The sequence below is a fragment of the Tursiops truncatus genome, chromosome 14 (assembly GCF_011762595.2).
Source record: "Tursiops truncatus isolate mTurTru1 chromosome 14, mTurTru1.mat.Y, whole genome shotgun sequence".
NCBI lineage: Eukaryota > Metazoa > Chordata > Mammalia > Artiodactyla > Delphinidae > Tursiops > Tursiops truncatus.
The window spans coordinates 78,339,805-78,363,750 of NC_047047.1; the positions used below are offsets into that span (position 1 = coordinate 78,339,805).

Genomic DNA, 23,946 nt, shown 5'->3' on the forward strand with positions numbered 1-23,946 from the left:
CAAATAGTGGCAGTTTTACTTCTAGCCCCTTCCAGTTTGGATGCCTTTTATTATTTTTTTGTTGTCTGTTGTGGCTACAACTTCCAATAAATATTAGCTAGGGTGTGTCATAAATGGCCTTTATTATGTGGAGATATTTTCCATCTCTACTAACTTTGTCTACTAATTTTGTTGAGAACTTGTATCATGAGATGATGTTGAATTTTGTCAGATGCTTTTTCTGCGTCTATTGAGATGATCATGTAATTTTTATCCTTTGTTAATGTAGTGTAGCATGTTGATTGATTTGTAGCTATTGACCCATCCTTGCATCCCTGAGATAAATTCCACTTGATAATAATGTATGATCTTTTTAATGTATTGTTGAATTCAGTTTGCTAATATTTTGTTGAGGATTTTTGAATCTAGGTTCGTCGGGGATATTTGCCTGTAATTTTCATTTTTTGTGGTGTCTTTGTCTGGTTTTAGTATCGGGGTAATGCTGGCCTTGTAGAATGAGTTTGAAAGTGTTCCCTCCTCTTCATTTTTTTGACATAGTTTGAGAAGGATAGGTATTGACTCTTCTTTAACTGTTTGGTAGAATTCCTCTTGTCTGGTCCTGAACTATTGCTTGTTGGCAGTTTTTTGATTAGTGATTAGTCTGTTCAGATTTACTACTTCTTCCTAATTTGGTCTTGGATGATTATATATTTCTAGTTATTTATCCATTTCGTCTAGGTTTTCCAATTTGTTGACGTATATCTGTTCATAGTATTCTCTTATTATTGTTTGTATTTATGTCATATTGATTGTAATTGTACTTGTTTGGACCCCCTCTCTCTTTTTTCTTGATGAGTCTGGCTAAAGATTTATCAATTTTGTTTATCTTTTCAACAAACCAGCTCTTAGTTTCACTGATCTTTTCTATTGTTTTTTGGTCTCTATTTATTTCTGCTCTGATCTTTATTATTTCCTTCCTTCTGCTAATTTTTGCCTCTGTTCTTTTCTAATTCCTTTAGGTTGAAAGTTAGGCTTTTCATTTGAGACTTCTCTTGCTTCATTAGGTAGGCCTGTATTGCTATGAACTTCCTTCTTAGAAATACTTTTGCTGTGTCCCACAGATTTTGGAAAGTTGTATTTCTATTTTCATTCGTCTCAAGGTATTTTTTTGATATCGTCTTTGATTTCTTCATTGACCCATTACTTTTGTAGTAGCATGGTGTTTAGTCTCCATGTGTTTGTGGTTTTTCCAGTTTTCTTCCTAGAGTTGATTTGTAGTTTCTTACTGTTGTGGTCAGTAAAGTTGCTTGATATGATTTCAGTCTTAAATTTACTGAGACCTGTTTTGTGGCCTAGCATGGTGATCTATCTTGGAGAAAGTTCCATGTGTGCTTGAAAAGAATGTGTATTCTGTTGGTTTTGGATGGATGTTCTATAGATATCTATTGTGTCATTTAAGGCCACTGTTTCCTTATTGATTTTATGTCTGGATGATCTATCCATTGATGTAAGTGGAGTATTACAATTTCTCCCTTTATGTCTGTTAATATTTGCTTTATATATTTAGGTGCTCCTGTATTAGGGTATATGTTTGAGAATGTTATATTCTCTTCTTGGATTGACTCTTTTATCATTATATGTAATGATAAATGATATATAATGCCCTTCTTTGTCTTTTGTTATAGACTCGGTTTTAAAGTCTACTGATATGAATATTGCTACCCCAACTTTCTTTTTACTTCCATTTGCATGGAAATCTACCGCTCACCTTTAATCTGTGTGTATCTTTAGCTCTGAATAATCTGTGTGTATCTTTAGCTCTGAAGTGAGGCTCTTGTAGACAGAATTTGTATGGGTCCTTTTTTTAACCATTCAGCCACCCTATCTTTTGACTGGAGCATTTAGCCCATTTACTTTTAAAGTGATTATTGATAGGTATGTAGTTGTTGCTATTTTGTTACATGTTTCTTGGTTCTTTGCAGTTGTTTCTTTCCTTGGAAAAAGATCTAAAGGCAAAACTGAGTTAGGCAGAATAATGGCTAGCCCCAAAATGCCCATATCCTAATACTTAGAACCTGTGAATATGTTAATTACATGACAAAGGGAAATTAAGGTAGCAGATAAACAGCGTGGTTATCCTGGATCATCCAGGTGAGCTCAACATAATCACAAGGGTTCTTAAGAGAGGAAGAGGGAGGCAAAGAGGGGGTCAGAGAGATGTAATGTTGCTGGTTTTGAAGGTGGAGGAAGGGAGTCATGAGCCAAGGGAGGTGGGTGACTTCTAGAGAATTAAAAATGCAAGAAAATGGATTTAACCCTAGAAGCTCTAGAAGGAATGTAGCCCTACAAACACTTTGTGAGACCCGTGTCAGATGTCTGACAGAACTGTTTGATGATAAATTTGTGTTACCACTAAGTCAGCAATTTGTTACAGCAGTAATATAAAATTAATATGCAAAGATTGAAGGAAAAAAATTTTGAATTTCTGATGGATAGGACTCTAAAGTTTTGGGGCACTGTATTGGTAGTTAAAACTGCCTATAAAGTAAAGAAATGGATTTTCTTGAGGAGATCATGAATGCTCATAGCCCATAAATCCTAACAGCTTATATGTTTCTCATTCTTTACATTTTTCTTATCAGCAGACTTCAGGGAAAGTCTTCAGGGAAAGTCAGAGTGCCTTCAGCAGTCATGAGAATGCTAGGGGCCTGGCATGGTCTTGCTCTCCCTCGTGTGTAAGGGTAGATGATTTGATGCTGGTGAGAAAGATGTTGGGGCAGCAGTTCTGTCAGATGCTGCACAACATCTCTTGATCCTTCATCATGATAATGACAAGAACCATAATGACCATTAATTGTTTAGCATATTTCAGAAGCTGTACATTATTATACTGACCATAAAGAGAAAAATCATATGAAGGAGTTATTACACCTATGTGTAAAACCAGGAAACTAAACTACAAAGAAGTTGTACTAAGTGACTCACCCAAAGGTGTAGAACACATAAAATCATGGTGCCTTTACAGCGGTTTAGGTCTTTGTGACCCAAGACTGTGCTTTGTACACTGTATTGTACTGTCTCCCCAGCAAGCTGCACCTCTATTTTTCATTTTGGAATAAAAAAGCAGCTGGCAAAAATTCCTATCACGAAGACTTTGGTTGGAGCCTTCCGGGAAGATGGCGGAAGAGTAAGACGTGGAGATCACCTTCCTCCCCACAGGGAAGATGGCGGAAGAGTAAGACGTGGAGATCACCTTCCTCCCCACAGATACACCAGAAATACATCTACACGTGGAACAACTCCTACAGAGAACCTACTGAACACTGGCAGAAGACCTCCCAAAAGGCAAAAACCCCCGCACGTACCTGGGTAGGGCAAAAGAAAAAAGAATAAACAGAGACAAAAGGATAGGGACAGGACCTGCACCAGTGGGAGGGAGCTGTGAAGGAGGAAAGGTTTCCACACACTAGAAGCCCCTTCGCAGGCAGAGACTGCAGGTGGCGGAGGGGGAAGCTTTGGACCTGCAGAGGAGAGCGCAGCAACAGGGGTGCGGAGGGCAAAGCAGAGAGATTCCCACACAGAGGATCGGTGCCGACTGGCACTCACCAGCCCGAGAGGCTTGTCTGCTCACCCGCCGGGGTGGGCGGGGCTGCGAGCTGAGGCGTCAGTCAGAGCACAGGGAGAGGACTGGGGTTGGCGGCGTGAACACAGCCTGCAGGGGGTTAGTGCGCCACGGCTAGCCGAGAGGGAGTCCAGGAAAAGGTCTGGAGCTGCTGAAGAGCCAAGAGACTTTTTCTTCCCTCTTTGTTTCCTGGTGCACGAGGAGAACGGACTAAGAGCGCTGCTTAAAGGAGCTCCAGAGACAGGCGTGAGCCGTGGCTAACCGCGGACCCCAGAGGTGGGCATGAGGCGCTAAGGCTGCCACCACCAAGAAGCCTGTGTGCGAGCACAGATCACTATCCACACCCCACTTCCAGGGAGACTGTGCAGCCCGCCATTGCCAGGGTCCCGTGATCCAAGGACAACTTCCCCAGGAGAATGCATGGTGAGCCTCAGGCTGGTGCAACATCACACCAGCCTCTGCTGCCACAGGCTTGCCCTGCGCCCCTCCCTCCCCCTGGCCTGAGTCAGCCAGAGTCCCTGAATCAGCGGCTCCTTTAACCCCGTCCTGTCTGAGCAAAGAAGAGATGCCCGCCAGCAACTACACGCAGAGGTGGGGCCAAATCCAAAGCTGAGGCCCTGGGAGCTGTGAAAACAAAGAAGCAAAAGGGAAATCTCTCCCAGCAGCCTCAGAAGCAGCGGATTAAAGCTCCACAATCAACTTGATGTACCCTGCATCTGTGGAATACATGAATAGACAACGAATCATCCCCAATTAAGGAGGTAGACTTTGAGAACAAGATTTATGATTTTTTTTCCCCTTTTCCTCTTTTTGTGAGTGCGTATGTGTATGCTTCTCTGTGAGATTTTGTCTGTATAGCTTTGCTTCCACTATTTGCCCTAAGGTTCTATCCATCCGTTTTCTTCTCAATATTTTAATAATTTTTATCTTACTATATTTTATTTTATCTTACTTTATCTTCTTTCTTTCCTTCTCTCCTTCCTTCATCCCTCCCTCCTTTCTTTCTTTCTACTAATTCTTTCTATTTCTACTTCTACTAATTCTTTCTACTTTTTCTCCCTTTTATGCTGAGCCATGTGGATGAAAGGCTCTTGGTGCTGCAGCCAGGAGTCAGTGCTGTGCCTCTGAGGTGGGAGAGACAACTTCAGGACACTGGTCCACAAGAGACCTCCCAGCTCCACATAATATCAAATGGCGAAAATCTACCAGAGATCTCCTTGTCAACACCAGCACCCAGCTTCACTCAACGACCAGTAAGCTACAGTGCTGGACATCCTATTCCAAGACAGGAACACAACCCCACCCATTAGCAGAGAGGCTGCCTAAAATCATAGTAAGTCCACAGACACCCCAAAACACACCACCAGACGTGGACCTGCCCACCAAGATCCAGCCTCATCCACCAGACCACAGGCACTAGTCCCCTCCACCAGGAAGCATACACAACCCACTGAACCAATCTTAGCCACTGGGGACAGACACCAAAAGCAACAGGAACTACGAACCTGCAGCCTGCAAAAAGGAGACCCCAAACACAGTAAGATAAGCAAAATGAGAAGACAGAAAAACACACAGCAGATGAAGAAGCAAGAAAAAAACCCACCAGACCTAACAAATGAAGAGGAAATAGGCAGTCTACCTGAAAAAGAATTCAGAATAATGATAGTAAAAATCTTGGAAATAGAATAGACAAAATGCAAGAAACATTTAACAAGGACCTAGAAGAACTAAAGATGAAACAAAAAATGATGAACACAATAAATGAAATGAAAAATAAGGAAAAAAGAATGAAAACAACTGAGGAAAGTCTGAGACCTCTGGGACAACATTAAATGCACCAACATTCGAATTATAGGGGTTCCAGAAGAAGAAGAGAAAAAGAAAGGGACTGAGAAAATATTTGAAGAGATTAGAGTTGAGAACTTCCCTAATATGGGAAAGGAAATAGTTAATCAAGTCCAGGAAGCACAGAGAGTCCCATACAGGATAAATCCAAGGAGAAATACGCCAAGACACATATTAATCAAACTCAAAAATTAAATACAAAGAAAACATTAAAAGCAACAAGGGAAAAACAACAAATAACACACAAGGGAATCCCCATAAGGTTAACAGATGTCACAAAGAAAACTACAGGCCAATATCACTGATGAAAACAGATGCAAAATTCGTCAACAAAATACTAGCAAACAGAATCCAACAGCACATTAAACGGATCATACACAATCATCAAGTGGGGTTTATTCCAGGAATGCAAGGATTCTTCAATATACGTAAATCAATGAACGTGATAAACCATATTAACAAACTGAAGGAGAAAAACCATATGATCATCTCAATAGATGCAGAGAAAGCTTTTGACAAAATTCAACACCCATTTATGATAAAAACCCTGCAGAAAGTGGGCATAGAGGGAACTTTCCTCAAGATAATAAAGGCCATATATGACAAACCCACAGCCAACATCGTCCTCAATGGTGAAAAACTGAAAGCATTTCCAGTAAGATCAGGAACAAGAGAAGGTTGCCCACTCTCACCACTCTTATTCAACATCGTTTTGGAAGTTTTAGCCACAGCAATCAGAGAAGAAAAGGAAATAAAAGGAATCCAAATCAGAAAAGAAGAAGTAAAGCTGTCACTGTTTGCAGATCACATGATACTATACATAGAGAATCCTAAAGACTCTACCAGAAAACTACTAGAGCTAATCAATGAATTTGGTAAAGTAGCAGGATACAAAATTAATGCACAGAAATCTCTGGCATTCCTATACACTAATGATGAAAAATCTGAAAGTGAAATTAAGAAAACACTCCCATTTACCATTGCAACAAAAAGAATAAAATATCTAGGAAAAAACCTACCTAAGGAGACAAAACAAACACCTGTATGCAGAAAATTATCAGACACTGATGAAAGAAATTAAAGATGATACAAATAGATGGAGAGATACACCATGTTCTTGGATTGGAAGAATCAACATTGTGAAAATGACTCTACTACCCAAAGCAATCTACAGATTCAGTGCAATCCCTATCTAACTACCACTGGCATTTTTCACAGAACTAGAACAAAAAATTTCACAATTTGTATGGAAACACAAAAGACCCCGAATAGCCAAAGCAATCTTGAGAACAAAAAACGGAGCTGGAGGAATGAGGCTCCCTGACTTCAGACTATACTACAAAGCTACAATAATCAAGACAGTATGGTACTGACACAAAAACAGAAAGATAGATCAATGGAACAGGATAGAAAGCCCAGAGATAAACCCATGCACCTATGGTCACCTTATCTTTGATAAAGGAGGCAGGAATGTACAGTGGAGAAAGGACAGCCTCTTCAATAAGTGGTGCTGGGAAAACTGGACAGATATATAAAAGTATGAGATTAGAACACTCCCTAACACCATACACAAAAATAAGCTCAAAATGGATTAAAGACCTAAGTGTAAGGCCAGAAACTATCAAACTCTTAGAGGCAAACATAGGCAGGACATTCTATGACATAAATCACAGCAAGATCATTTTTGACCCACCTCCTAGAGAAATGGAAATAAAAACAAAAATAAATGGCACTTAATGAAACTTCAAAGCCTTTGCACAGCAAAGGAAACCATAAACAAGACCAAAGGACAACCCTCAGAATGGGAGAAAATATTTGCAAATGAAGTAACTGACAAAGGATTAATCTCCAAAATTTACAAGCAGCTCATGCAGCTTAATAACAAACAAACAACCCAATCCAAAAATGGGCAGAAGACCTAAATAAACATTTCTCCAAAGAAGATATACAGACTGCCAAGAAACACATGAAAGAATGCTCAACATCACTAATCATTAGAGAAATGCGAAACAAAGCTACAATGAGATATCATCTCACACCAGTCAGAATGGCCATCATCAAAAAATCTAGAAGCAATAAATGCTGGAGAGGGTGTGGAGAAAAGGGAACCCTCTTGCACTGTTTGTTGGAATGTGAATTGATACAGCCACTGTGGAGAACAGTATGGAGGTTCCTTAAAAAACTACAAATAGAACTACCACATGACCCAGCAATCCCAGTACTGGGCATATATCCTGAGAAAACCATAATTCAAAACGAGTCATGTACCAAAATGTTCATTGCAGCTCTATTTACAATAGCCCAGAGATGGAAACAACCTAAGTGTCCCTCATCGGATGAATGGATAAAGAAGATGTGGCACATATATACAATGGAATATTACTCAGCCATAAAAAGAAACGAAATTGAGCTATTTGTAATGAGGTGGATAGACCTAGAGTCTGTCATACAGAGTGAAGTAAGTCAGAAAGAGAGAGACAAATACCATATGCTAACACATATATATGGAATTTAAGGGAAAAAATGTCATGAAGAACCTAGGAGTAAGACAGGAATAAAGACACAGACCTACTAGAGAATGGACTTGAGGATATGGGGAGGGGTAAGGGTAAGAGAGAGGCATGGACATATATACACTACCAAACGTAAGGTAGATAGCTAGTCGGAAGCAGCCGCATAGCACAGGGAGATCAGCTCGGTGCTTTGTGACCGCCTGGAGGGGTGGGATATGGAGGGTGGGAGGGAGACGCAAGAGGGAGGAGATATGGGAACATATGTATATACATTGCTGATTCATTTTGTTTTAAAGCAGAAACTAACACACCATTGTAAAGCAATTATACTCCAATAAAGATGTTAAAAAATAAAAAATTTGTATCACACCTTCCTTTATGAAATCTGCCTCCCTTCCCTAAAACCAATCCTGTACACAGAGCTGTTTGATATATTAGATAGTCAGTGCTCACTATGTTTAGTAGATGTTGCACATCAGTCTGCTGCTTACGGTACTGAAGAACTAGTATTTCACTACAATATCATCATACAAAATATCATTGTATTTTCCCAGGCACAGTGTTGTGATATGCAGTAACACTTAACTCAGAGTCTATTAGGACGTTTTCCCAGAACAAAATGTGTCCCAGAAGAAACCATGTGATGTGGTTTATCCTGGTGTGTTATTTTCTCCAGAGCACTTGTCTCCTCCCCCTGAAAGCTCACATATTTTAAGCTTCACAAATAACACTTTGAAGAGGACTGTGAAATGAAAGGCCCACACAGTGATGGAGGACTGTAGGGGGCATGCGCGTGTGTTTGCTTTCCTTAGCCAGATTCTGAAAAGGTACAGAATGTGGGAGGTGTTATGATAGGTTTCATGAGGCCTGGGGAACATGAAAGAATCCCTTCATCAGCCTTATTTTTGCAGAACTTCAAAGGGAGGCCAAGAAAGAGTATGTTTAGGAGCAGTCAGGCTAGAAATTCACCATCTACCCTTGTTTGTTTCAATTGTGTTTCAAGTCCATTGCTCAGGTGACCTCATGCTGTGCTGGGAACTGACGGGTGGTGAGCACAACTGCTTGTCAGAACTTTACTTGCCACCTGGGTTTTTTTCTTTCCATCTCAGGCTATGCACATTCATCTGGAATGGAAGGTGGTGACTAAGGAACCAGCAGATAAGAGATTTGTGTCTTTTAGGGTTGACCTATATATTTTATCCCCAAGAAGCTGGAGGTGAGAAAATTCATACTTTTATTTATATTAATCAATCATTTTAATTAAATATAACCAGTGTACTCAAAACCTAAGTGCCTCCTGTTTCAAAGAAAATACTGTTTTATCTTCTCTCTAGACCATGCCACTTCATACATCCTGTGGATAATATTAAACATGTGATAACTGGCATTATCCTGCCCTTGAGAAACTTGTCTAATTGGGGAGAAGAGACCTCACATGTGGAACAATCCAGAAGTACTTAAGGCACCTACCATAAAGGCTTAACACATTAAAGAACTGAGAATTATGTGGCTATAACAGAGAATCTGCTAAGTTAATGGCATGGCCAATACATGCCATATTTCCAAAGAGGGTGCTAGGCCTATGGGCCAAAATTACCTGGGAATGTTCGAGAAGGCAGTGAGTGTATAAGCTGAACTTTAAGGAAATCTGTAGGAATTGAAGGCGTAGAGGAGAAAAACAAGGGCATTCTAGGTGGCAAGGCTGCTGCATGCCCGTCCCCAGGTAGGTCCGGGAGGAATTGGAGAGGTTGGAAAAGGGGTTGGAGAGGCAGGTTAGGCAAGGCCTTGAGTGCTTTCATAAAAGTTTACACCAGGTTCTTCAGGTAAAGGCAGCATTTTTCTTTTTTTTTTTAAATCAGAGTAGTGGCAGGTACGAAAGTATGGGCTGAGGGGCACTGGCTGTGGTGAACAGGATGTTCTGGGTGATACAGGGACAGGGAATAGGGTGTCTGGCTGGGGAGGTCCTTTAATGGACCCAGCAGTGAGAGAAGAGGGCAGGAGAATGATGAGTAGCCCCCTTAAGTGCCAGATGCCTTTGATATATGATCCCGTTTGTTTTTATCCTCTGGAAATCCTGCACAGTGGCTATGACTCTCCTTACTTTAAAGATGAAGAAACTGAAGCTTGGGCAAGTATGATAATGAGCTTCACGTCAAAAGACTACTATTTTAGTAGAACTTTTCTTGGCTCTAAATCCCCTGTTCTTTCCACTTTGTCAGGCTGCTGGGAGCTCATGAGCACAAAGTTACTGCATGCCCTGATTCAACCTCCACGTTGCAACTGCCAACAACAGAGCTTGTATCCCCCTCACAGACACACAAAGGCGGTCAGCTCATCACTCCCACGCTTCCCAAAAGGCTGGGAAAGCGAACCAGAACGTTAATTGAAGTCCTCTCCTTCCTGAATTCCACCGTGGTGATCCCACGATATGACACACCTGTGAGCCTTTTCTCCCTTTCCGGGTGCTCTGGGAAAGATATACTTCATAGTATTTACATTTTGGAACCTTGAAAGGCAGGTTGTAATTAAATTCCTTTTTCTTTTTTTTCCACCTTGATGTCATCTGTTCTCACATGCACAACCAGATGTCCTATACACAACACCCTCCCAGGAATGATGGCCTTATCCTGGAATGATGTGTTTAGTGTCTCTCCCACACCTGACTGAGAGCTGTTTGAGACCAGGATGATTGCTTAAAAAATATATATATATGCTTTCCTAAGTTCTGGATCTTCGTCTAACATCTTGATATACCTAACTGAAGTATACATTAAGAACTCTGACTACATCTATAGCACAATAAACAACTAGGCATTTCAAAAAATATTCACAAGAAAATCAGTGGATTCAAATATTCAGAATGATTAAACCATTGGACACGTGGATTTAATGTGGATGGTCCCCTGCTGTGAAGGCTTAGTATTTGTAGGTGCTCATCTTACGCAGTAAGTAAACACAAATAGGAAACCAACATTTCTTACTAGATAGTCTCAGCCCCAGGTATTTTATTTATCTTTGCAATGAATCTGTTTTTAGTCAATTTACTGTTATTTATATATTATTTTATGTATCAATATGCATTTTATGTGATATATATCTATAATATGCATTTTATGTGATATATATCTATATATATTTTATATTATTTATCATTCTTTAATTATTCAATTCATTTTGGTTTCTTCCCTGGCAGTATTTTTAAAATTTCTGTTTCACCCCATTGTCATGTTGCATAACAGAAACAAGTGAGATAACAAGTGACTTGAGTTTTAGTTCCTCTCCTGACTGTGACATTGAACAAGTCATTCCTCCTCATGCATCAAATTCCTCATCTGTAAAGTGACTGAGTTACTTTAAATAAGTGTTACAGTTTCTAAATAAGTGTTACAGTTTCACCAACTAACTCTCAAATTTACAGGCAAGGAAAAGTGGGATGGTTGTGGCTGAGGGCTAGTGTGTATCAAACTTGGAGGTTTCCAAGAAGTCATAAACCAGCCAGGTGGGTTTGACCTGATTGATAACTTTCCCGGCCTAGCATCTCAGCTTGGCTGCCTGCTTGACTCCTGACCAAACTTCCTGGCAGCCCTTCTAATGTTCGAGCATTCTGCGTAGGGGGTCTTGGAAGAAGTAAATATGCTACAATTGAAGTTTCTGGTTTCCAACTTTTCACCACTAGGAACCTTTTTTGTTAAATTGTTCCTTTAAGAATTTCTTTGTTTTTGAAGTTTGGCCAAGCAAACTTCATTATTTCTGTAATGGTTCTATTCCTTTGTATTTGTGTTGACAAAGAGATATTGAATTGTTAATCTGAGCTTTTTGGTAAAACAGTGATAATCATCAGTGTGACTCTCCAGTTAAAAGCAAAAAACTTCAATTGTTATTTCATGTGACCCGTGTGGAGGTAAATGTATGATTTCCAATTATGACAGGGCTTCACATAAAGATGGAAAGATCTGGAGCAATACGGGGTGAGGGAAGGATACTGACTAGTGGTCCTTTGTTAGAGGTACATGGGAAGGGGAATTCTCCGGGCCAAGCCAAGTTGTGGTTAGATCAGAGGAAATGCACAGCCAAGTATTTCCATGTGTAGGCAAGCATGTTCACCAGAAAAAATTGCAGATTTGAATGAAACAGCAGAAAGAACCCAAGAAGGGGGTTTAGGGAAGTACAGAACCAACAGTATGTGGAGTAACCTAAGATGACAGTCATGCGGTAGAGTAACTAATCCCAAGGTTTGAAACAATATTTTGGTGTAAAGTTACTTTGATACAATGCTAATTCAGTGTGAGGTGAGAGAATTCCACCTGGTGCAGTGTGTCTGGTTGGCTAGGGCAGTAAATTGAGATGGGTTCTCACACTCTTGGATGGGAAGAATTAATGTTGTTAGAATGGCCACACTACCCAAAGCAATCTGCAGATTTAATGTGATCCCTATCAAATTACCCATGACATTTTTCACAGAACTAGAAACAATGCTGAAATGCATATGGAACCATGAAAGACCCAGAAAGCAATCCTAAAGAAAAAGAACAAAGCAGGAGGCATAACCCTCCCAGGCTTCAGACAGTACAACAACGCTACAGTAATCAAACCGGCAAAATAGACATATGGATCAATGGAACAGAAGAGAGAGCCCAGAAATAAACCCACACACCTATGGTCAATTAATCTTCAACAAAGGAGGCAAGAATATACAGTGGGAAAAAGTCTCTTTAGTAAGTGGTGTTGGGAAAGTTGGACAGCCACGTGTGAATCGGTGAGGTTAGAACACACCCTTCTCACCATACACAAGAATAAACTCAAAACGGCTTAAAGACTTAAACATAAGACACGACACCATAAAACTCCTAGAAGAGATCACAGGCAATATATTCTCTGTCATAAATCATACCAATGTTTTCTTAGGTTTCTTAGGTCAGTCTCCCAAAGCAATAGAAATAAAAACAAAAATAAACAAATGGGACCTAAATGAACTTAAAAGCTTTTGCACAGCAAAGGACATACCATAAACAAAACAAAAAGACAACCTATAGAATGGGAGAAAATATTTGCAAATGATGCACCCAACAAGGGCTTAATTTCCAAAATATACAAACAGTTCATACAACTAAACAACAAAAAACAACCCAATTGAAAAATGGGCAAAAGACCTAAATAGACATTTTTTCCAAAGAAGAACTACAGATGGCCAATAGGCACATGAAAAGATGCTCAACATCTCTAATCGTTAGAGAAATGCAAATCAAAACTACAATGAGGGGCTTCCCTGGTGGCGCAGTGGTTGAGAGGCCGCCTGCCGATGCAGGGGACACAGGTTCGTGCACCGGTCCGGGAAGATCCCACATGCCACGGAGCGGCTGGGTCCATGATCCATGGCCGCTGAACCTGCACGTCTGGAGCCTGTGCTCCGCAATGGGAGAGGCCACAACAGTGAGAGGCCTGCATAAAACTACAATGAGGTATCACCTCACACCGGTCAGAATGGCGGCCATTAAAAAGCCTACAAATAACAAACACTGGAGAGGGTGTGGAGGAAAGGGAACCCTCCTACACTGTTGGTGGGAATGTTAGTTGGTACAGGCACTGTGGAAAACAGTATGGAGGTTCCTCAGAAAACTAGAATTACCATACAATCCAGGGCATATATCCAGACAAAAACTCCTGGGCATATATCCAGACAAAAACTCTAACTCAAAGAGATATGTGCACCTCTACATGCATACCAGCATTACTCACAATAGCCAAGACATGGAAATGACCTCAATGTCCACTGACAGATGAATGGATAAGAAAGATGTGGTATATTACACAATGGAATACTACTCAGCCATAAGAATGAAATAATGCCATTTGCATCAACACAGATGAAACTAGAGATTATCATACTAAATGAAGTAAATCAGAAAGAGAAAGACAAATACCATATATCACTTATATGAGGAATCTAAAATATGACACAAATGAACTTATCTATGAAACAGAAACACAGTCACAGACATAGAGAACAGACTTGTGGTTGCCAAGGGGGAGGGGGCTGGGGGAGGGATGGAGTGGGAGGCTGGGGCTAGCAGATGTAAGCTATTATATATAGAATGGATAAACAACAAGGTCCTATTATATAGCACAGGGAACTATATTCAATATCCTATGATAAACCATAATGGAAAATATTAAAAAAGGATATATACATATGTATAATTGAATCACTTTGTTGTACAGCAGAAATAAACACAATATTGTAAATCAACTATACTTCAATTAAAAAAATAAGAAAAAAAAGTTGATATGGGTTCTGTTATTCCTGAGGCCAGCATGAGGATGGACCTCAAGTCTTCAGAAGCCTGGTACATAGCTATTGAGACAAAAATGAATGTTGGTTAAATTGTTCTGATTATTTGGAATTTTAAAAATATTAGATTGAATAAATGAATGATCAATCCTATGTTTCACATCTGTAGAATTCAGGAAAAGTCTAAATAGAGAATGGATGTGGGCTGGAGGGGAGTGAAGTGGAGAGAGATCATGGAGTAGAGCCATATACAACATTCTCTAGGGTTGGTGTGGGGAAGGCCAGACTGTTGAAGAAATACCACAGCACTGATGTGTAGATGGAATCCTTGATTCCTAATGACCAATAGATAGAGCTCAGACCTGGTCTGCAGCCAGAGAAAAACAGGATTCAGGGCCTGGATTACTATGAGATCCAAGGATGGTCTCAGAACAGTGCCATAACCATGCAACAAGGAACCTAGGGGTAGAGATCATGTTAAGTCACTTAGCCCCACCCAACACACCTCTCAATTTATGTTTAAGGAAACTGAGGCCCAAGGAAATAAAGTGATTCACTCAAGTTCACACAAATAGAGAGCTGAGTATGGGTCTTCTGATCTTTCCACTGCTTCACACTGGCTCACCCATAAATCGACAAAGACCCCAGAAAACCCCTTGGTTTGTGGCAGTCTCAAAGATTTCCACAGTGCTCTGCTAGACTGCCTTCTCCTAAAATACCCTCCAAATTGTACCATCAAATGATGTTCTTTTCCCTCCTGAAACTGTTAGGAATGTTCTGGTCACATCTGACAAGTGGAGCAGAACTCATACGCTTTGCAAAGGCCTTTCATTAGCCAAAAACAGGAAAGCCTCATTACTTTGAATGAATCAGTGAAGGCCTATCAAATAAGATATGTGAGCCAAACTAAACCCTGACCCAAAAACCAGGACAGGTCTCTTTAGTGTAAAGAAGCACGAATAGCAATCTATGGAACTAGAATGCCAAAGTACTTCCAGATATTTTATGAGGCTCAAATCCCTTGCTAAGTCCTAAATTAGTCTGCATTATGCAATACTTAAATATAAATAAAAATTTTAACTTTTTCAAATATACATAATCGCTAGCCTTCAACATTCTTACCTAATGAAGGTTCTAGTAGATCTACACCAAAGACTCACTTTGGTTGTACATAGATTCCTATTTGTGTAAAGAATGAATACTCTTTTATTATCTCCCTTTTGTTTTCCCATCTAAGATTCAATGAACTGAATGTTGGGAAAATTCAACTTCAGAGAATTCAATTCAGTAGTCTTTAAGGCTATTCACCAATCACTCAACTATTTCAAATGATTTTAAGAAAAATTATGTCAAATTTCACTTTCTGTGGAAAACTGAAGGACAGATTTGAGACTGTCTATTGAAATTCTTCTGCAACTTGGCAGTGTTCTAATGACAGAGGTTGGCAAACTGTAAGGGATCAGAATAAATATTTAAGTTTTGCAGGCCACATGTGATCTCTGTCTCATACCTTTCTTCCTTATCCCTACCCCCCAACCCCTGATGATAAATCTTTAAAAATATTTTTTAAAGTTCTAGCTATGGGCCATACAAAAATAAAACATGGCCATGTTTGGCCCATGGGCAATAGTTTGCCCATCCGTATGAGTCTTTGAGTGATATGTCTATAGATTTAATATCAGATATATTTTGTCATCTCTTGGTACATGGGTCTATAGCTAATCTACTCACAGTACATCAGTCTGGACTTAAAAGTTCTCCCAAACACCAGTGCTTACTTACCTTGTGGAGCAGTCATGGACATGCACATAAAATTTGCTATATACCACAGACCCTATCCATACAAACAGAATTTTGCATAAAATTCAGAAGGCTCATTGACTGTCTAGATCTGTTCATAGACCCTAGGTTAATCAAAACATGTTCTAGATAAGCGTTTTTTTCTTATTCTTTCCCCACATCCACCCCCCACCCCCAAATGGCCAATCATTCCGACATACTGATACAAATATCTTCTTCTAAGAGAACTTCGGGTAAAGTGAACAACATTCTGAGCATATGAAATTAAAAGTCTGGCTAATATGCTTTTCATGGAATGTTTGCCAATTTGTTTATTCATTTTGCTATATTTAGATATTTAACTAATTGAAGATTTTTTTTGCTATTATAAAATGGTGAACATCTTTGTGCATAAAACTTTTTGTTTTGTGACTATGTATTTTCTCTCATAACTGGAATAACTGGATCAAAGGATCAAAAGAAGAAAGCTTTTTAAGAATTTTGTTAAACACAACACCAAAGATAGTTATCAAATCAAAAGAGAAGAGAACAAAAGAGGAAGGGAAGAAAAAACACCTACAAACACAAATCCAAAGCAATTAAGAAAATGTCAGTAGGAACATACATATCAATAATTACCTTAAATGTAAATGGATTAAATGCTCCAACCAAAACATACACTGGCTGAGTGGATACAAAAACAAGGCCTGTATATACACTGTCTACAAGAGACCCGCTTCAGATCTAGGGACACATACAGACTGAAAGCGAGGGGATGGAAAAAGGTATTCCATGCAAACGAAAACCAAAAGAAAGCTGGAATAGCAATACTCATATTAGACAAAATGACTTTAAAATAAAGACTGTTACAAGAGAAAGGGAAGGACACTACAGAATAATCAAGGGATCAATCCAATAAGAAGATATAACAATTGTAAATATATATGCACCCAACATAGGAGCACCTCAATATGTAAGGCAAATGTTAACAGCCATAAAAGGGGAAATCAACAGTAACATAATAATACTGGGGGACTTTAACACCCCACTTACACCAATGGACAGATCATCCAGACAGAAAATCAGTAAGGAAACACAAGCCTTAAATGACACATTAGACCAAATAAACTTAATTGATACTTTTAGGACATTCCATCTGAAAGCAGCAGAATACACTTTCTTATCAAATGCACATGGAACATTCTCCAGGATAGATCACTTTGTGGGCCACAAATCAAGCCTTGGTAAATTTAAGGAAATTGAAATCATATCAACCTCAAAACTGAGATGAGAAATCAATTACAGAAAAAAAATGTAAAAAGCACAAACACATGGAGCCTAAACAATGTTACTAAACAACCAATGGATCACTGAATAAATCAAAGAGGAAATCAAAAAATACCTAGAGATAAATAAAAATGAAAGCACAATGATCCAAAACCTATGGGATGCAGCAAAAGCAGTTCTAAGAGGGAAGTTTACAGCAATACAATCTTACCTCAGGAAACAAGAAAAATCTCAAACAACCTAGCTTTACACCTTAAGCAAACAGTGAAAGAACAAACAAAACCCAAAGTTAGTAGAAGGAAATAAATCATAAAGATCAGAGCAGAAATCAATGAAATAGAGACAAAGAAAACAATAGCAAAGATCAATGAAATTAAAAGCTGGTTCTTTGAGAAGATAAACAAAATTGATAAACCTTTGGCCAGACTCATGAAGGAAAAAGGGGAGAGGACTCATATCAATAAAATTAGAAATGAAAAGGAAGTTAAAACTGATACCACAGAAATACAAAGGATCATAAGAGACTACTACAAGCAACTATATGTCAATAAAATGGACAACCTAGAAGAAATGAACAAATCCTTAGAAAGGTACAAACTTCCAAGACTGAACAAGGAAGAAATAGAAAATACGGACAGACCAATCACAACTACTGAAATTGAAACTGTGATTTAAAAACTTCCAACAAACGAAAGTCCAGAACCAGATGGCTTCACGGGCAAATTCCATCAAACTTTTAAAGAAGGGTTAACACCTATCCTTCTGAAACTCTTTCAAAAAACTGCAGAGGAAGGAACACTCCCAGTTTCATTCTACAAGGCCACCATTACCTTGATAACCAAAACCAGACAAAGATATCACAAAAAAAGAAAATTTCAGGCCAACATCACTGATGAACATAGATGCAAAAATCCTCAACAAAAATACTAGCAAACTGAATCCAACAACACATTAAAAGGATCAAATACCATGATCAAGTGGGATTTATCCCAGGGATGCAAGGATTCTTCAATATATGCAAATCAATCAATGTGATAAATCATATTAACAAATTGAAGGATAAAAACCATATGATCATTTCAATAGATGCAGAAAAAGCTTTTGACAAAATTCAACACCTACTTATGATCAAAACTCTCCAGAAAGAGGGCACAGAGGGAACCTACAACATAATAAAGGTCATATATGACAAACCCACAGCAAACATCATTCTCAATGGTGAAAAACTGAAAGCATTTCCTCTAAGATCAGGAACAAGACAAGGATGTCCACTGTCGCCACTCTTATTCAACACAGTTTTGGAAGTTCTAGCCACAGCAATCAGAGAAGAAAAAGAAATAAAAGGAATACAAATTGGAAAAGAAGAAGTAAAGCTGTTACTGTTTGCAGATGACATGATACTATACATAGGAAATCCTAAAGATGCTGCCAGAAAACTACTAGATCTTATCAATGAATTTGTTAAAGTTGCAGGATACAAAATTAATGCACAGAAATCTCTTGCATTCCTAAACACTAACAACAAAAGATCAGAAAAAATTAAAGAAACAATCCCATTTACCATCACATCAGAAACAATAAAATACCTAGGAATAAACCTACCTTAGGAGGCAAGAGACCTGTACTCAGAAAACTGTAAGATACTGATGAAAGAAATCAAAGATGACATAAACAGATGGAGAGATATACCATGTTCTTGGATTGGAAGAATCAGTGTTATCAAGATGACTATACTACGCAAAGCAATCTACAGATTCAATGCAATCCCTATGCAATTACCAATGGCATTTTTCACAGATTTAGAACAAAAATGTTTACAATTTGTATGGAAACACAAAAGTCCCTGAATAGCCAAAGCAATCTTGAGAAAGAAAAATGGAGCTGGAGGAATCAAGGTCCCTGACTTCAGACTATACTATTGCTACAAAGCTACAGTACTCAAAACAGTATGATACTGGCACAAAATCAGAAATATAGATCAATGGAACAGGATAGAAAGTCCAGAGATAAACCCATGTACCCATGGTCAACTAATCTATGACAAAGAAGGCAAGAATATAATGTTGAGAAAAGACAGTCTATTCAATAAATGGTGCTCAGAAAACTGAATAGCTACCTGTAAAAGAATGAAATTAGAACACTCCCTAACACCAAAAATAGAGAATGGACTTGAGGACACAGGGAGGGGGAAGGGTAAGCTGGGACAAAGTGAGAGAGTGGCATTGACATATATTCATCTCCAAATGTAAAATAGATAGCTAGTGGGAAGCAGCCTCATAGCACAGAGAGATCAGCTCAGTGCTTTGTGACCACCTAGAAGGGTGGGATAGGGAGGGTGGGAGGAAGACGCAAGAGGGAGGGGATATGGGGATATATGCATACATATAGCTCATTCACTTTGTTATACAGCAGAAACTAACACAACAATGTAAAGCAATTATACTCCAATAACGATGTTAAAAAAATGAAATTCAAAATGGATTACAGACCTAAATATAAGGCCAGATACTATAAAACTCTTAGAGGAAAACATAGGCAGAACATTCTCTCTCTGACATAACTTGTAGCAAGATCTTTTTTGACCCACCTCCTAGAGTAATGGAAATAAAAACAAAAATAAGCAAATGGGACCTAATGAAACTTAAAAGCTTCTGCACAGCAAAGGAAACCATAAACAAAATGAAAAGACAACCCACAGAATGGGAGAAAATATTTACAAACAATGTGACTGACAAGGGATTGATCTCCAAAATATACAAACAGCTCATGCAGCTCAATAATAAAAAAATAAACAACCCAATCAAAAAATGGGTGGAAGACCTAAATAGACATTTCTCCAAAGAAGACATACAGATGGCCAAAAAGATGCTCAACATTGCTAACTGTTAGAGAAATGCAAATCAAAAGTACAATGAGGTATCACCTCACGCTGGTCAGAATGGCCATCATCAAAAAATCTATAAACAATAAATGCTGGAAAGGGTGTGGAGAAAAGGGAACCCTTCTACACTGCCGGTGGGAATGTAGATTGGTACAGCCACTATGGAGAACAGTATGGAGGTTCCTCAAAACACTAAAAATGAGAGCTACCATATGATCCAGCAATCCCACTCCTGGGCATATACCCAGAGAAAACCATAATTCAAAATATACATGCACCCCAATATTCACTGCAGCACTGTTTACAATAGCCAGGGCACAAAAGCAACCTAAATGTCCATCAACATAGTAATGGATAAACAAGATGTGGTTCATATATGCAATGGAATATTACTCAGCCATAAAAAAGAACAAAATAATACCATCTGCAGCAACATGGATGGACCTAGAGATTGTCATACTGAGTGAAGGAAGTCAGACAGAGAAGGACAAATATTGTATGATATTGCTTATATGTGGAATCTAAAAAATGGTACAAATGAACTTATTTACAAAATAGAAATAGAGTTAAAGATGCAGAAAACAATCTTATGGTTACCGGGGGAAAGCAGGGGGGAGGGATAAATTGGGCGATTGGGATTGACATATACACACTACTATATATAAAATAGATAACTAATAAGTATCTACTGTATAGTACAGGGAACTCTACTCAACACTCTGTAATGAGCTATATGGGAAAAGAATCTAAAAAAGTGTGGATGTGTGTATATGTATAACTGATTCACTTTGCTGTACAGCAGCACAAAGTAACACAACATCGTAAATCAACTATACTCCAATAAAAAAATTAAAAAAAATTTTGTACCATAAAGAATTTTGTTGCTAACTAACTACTAAATCAGTGTTTTATATATATATATATTTATATATATCATATATATTTTTTAATATGGGTATATATATATATTTTATTTTGGGGGTCATCATAGGAAATATTCAGGTATTGTACAGAATGCAACATTATTTGTGGTGTTTACCCCAAACATCACTTTTTATTTAGGTCCTCTCTACTTTAAAGGTCTAAAGAATATGAATCCCTAATCACCTGTCCTCTTGAGTACCAAGAATCCTAATATACTGAATACTTACCTTTGCCTCAGTCAATCCTGAGATCTTTGTGGCTTGATATTATTTTGATAATAATTAAATTTCTGGTAGAAATTACTTCGGTAGAATTTTCATTACTCCATTTATTCACCCAACAAGTATCATTTAGTATCTATTTTGTACAGTAGTGTTCTAGGCAAGAGAATATATCATCATTATCATAACGTCATTAGGGGCAATAATAATATTAAAACAATAGCAAAGCTTTTATTATGTAGTGCATACTAGGTGCCCGCCATTGTTTTAAGTGCTTTTACATGTATTAACTTATCCTACTCTACGAGGTAAACAGTTTTAGCATTCCATTTCACAGATGAGGAAACTGAGGACTAACGAAGTTTATGAATAAGCCCCAAATCATCTAACAAGTAAGTATGAGAACCAATGTTTGAACTCAGGCAATCAAAATAGATAGCTCCTGGTCTCATGACTATCCCACGCTAATATAGTGAGAGTATTCTATACGGGGTGAAGAATTTTCCATTTCAGTGTTTCGGGTCATCTATACAGATGAAATTTTGTTTGCAAGAGAGGTGAGTAAGATGAGGAAGAAGTGACAATGGATCATGAGCTTGTATGTTTCTCTTTTCCTGGATGTAAGTCCAAGCGAACTTCCTCCCTGCACATGGGTGAACCCTTCCCGGAACAGACACATTCAGACCGTGTTAGCAGAAGACCATGTGGCCCAGACTCAAGTAACAGCAAATGGTTTTTCAAAGCATTCACTGGTTAGGGTGCTATTCTTCAGGCATGCCATTTCCCAGAAGGTTCTTTTGTCTTTTTCCCCAAGCCTCCCCTGATTTTAGCTCCATTTATTTTGCTTGTTATCCTGAGGGCCTTGCACAAGTTCCCAGGTCTTAATGCAGCCTCACAACAGGATTTGAAGGGAGTGAATCTTCAGTGACTAACGCTGTTGGGAATTCTGTTAAAGAAACACTTTCCTTATTGAGAGAAAATCTGTGCCCTGCCTCTAGGTCACTCTTAGCTTCCAGACACTGCTTGAGACAGCTGTGATTCTGATTGCTTAATTCTGTTCTAGAGACTCATAGAGAGCAGAAGCACACGTTTTAGAGTCTACAGACCTGAGTCAGGCTCTCACCTTTATCCCTTACTAACTGTGTGACTTGGACAAGGTATTTCATTGCTAGTTTCCTTGTGTGAACACCAGGGGTATAAGTCCCACATTGAGCGATCACAGATATGAAGAATGAATAATATTTATTAGGTAGGAAGTACTCAATAAATTGTAGTGTATTTCTCTTCTCCCCAGACTTTTAAAAAAAGTACATCCTTAGTGATTAGGTGGAAGAGAGAACAGGAAATATGAACTGCTGAGAATTTAACTCCTTAGGATAGATGCATGAAAATAACAGAGTCATCAAAATTATTTCTAGGTTGTTAAATGCAGATTTTCCTCCAAATTAGCATCAGAACAATCTTCCTGAAACACAGCTCCAAATATTTCCTTCAAATCCTCACAATCTCTCAACGGCTCTTCACTGCCTGCAGGATCAAGTCCAAGCCTCTTAGCTGGGCACTCAAGACCCTACATAACATCGAACAAAATTAAAATAAAATTCTTAGGCCTCGCCACTTCCCCTTGTGTAATTATGGTCCAGCAAACTAGAAACATTCATTATTCCTGGAAGATGCTTTCCTGATTCTATGCCTTTGTGCCTCCTCTATCTTTCTCTTGGCACGTTCTCTCTGTATTTCTGCCTGGTGATTATTCCATTCTTTAAAGGCTCTCTTTAGAAGCAATTACTCTTGGCCTCCACAACTTCATGGGTCAGCAATCACAAATCCCTCCCCTTTTCACTTCTCCATGGTATTTTGTGCTCCCTCTATCAGAATGTCTTGGATTCCACCTTGAATTTATTTGAGGGTGTGGTCAACTACTTCCCTTTTAGTTCATGGGCTCAAGAGCAGGCCTGAGACTTTATTACCTTTAACTATTGTAAAACGTGGCACAGTGCCTCGCGTGATGGTCTGTCCTTAATAAATGTTTATTCATTGAATGAAATAGATAAGCAGGACATAAAAACTTTGGCCCAGAGTTGCCCACCTAGATTCTAATCCTAGCTGGTGATCTTGGGAAAGTCTTTTGTCTACAATCGACAGTGTGGTTAGAAGCTTTCAAGTTAGACTTCATGGAGTCAAGTTCACTGAAGACCTTCTGGCTCAAATCTGAGGGGAGACGGAATTCCAGGCTTTCTCTCCTGTTACAGCTAGCAAAGTTCCTCTTTCATCTATTCATATTAGGGATACCAAATGAGCTTTTATTTAAAGAAAATATTTTGTACATTAAACAAATTAAACCGTGAGACTGGCTAATCCGTGAGGGTCCTTCCATTTCTCACTGCCGGATCTGTCATAAATACACACACAATCAAAGACATATTTAAATGCTGCTCCATGATAACTGGGACTGATTCAAAGCTTCCTCAAATTCAGGAATGAAGGGGCAGAACACTACTCCTTACTGGATACTTAATATATGTTTTGAGTATCTACTAAGTGCCAATTCAGTGCTAGTAATCTTACTAGTTTATATGTCTACATATATGTCTCTGTTGTAGATT

The 23,946-nt window shown here is 38.8% G+C and overlaps 2 long non-coding RNA genes across 5 annotated transcripts in view; one reads left to right on the top strand and one right to left on the bottom strand.

The window, feature by feature from the left end:
* The window catches only part of LOC109551203 (uncharacterized), a 141,077-nt gene extending 118,907 nt beyond the window's left edge, over positions 1–22,170 (top strand). Inside the window, exons 3-5 of the long non-coding RNA XR_012325811.1 lie at positions 9,069–10,398; positions 10,545–10,904; positions 21,678–22,170. This is a non-coding gene — a long non-coding RNA (uncharacterized lncRNA). The remainder of the gene's footprint in view (positions 1–9,068; positions 10,399–10,544; positions 10,905–21,677) is intronic.
* The window catches only part of LOC109551202 (uncharacterized), an 84,322-nt gene that overhangs the window by 26,301 nt on the left and 34,075 nt on the right, over positions 1–23,946 (bottom strand). The window lies entirely within an intron of this gene.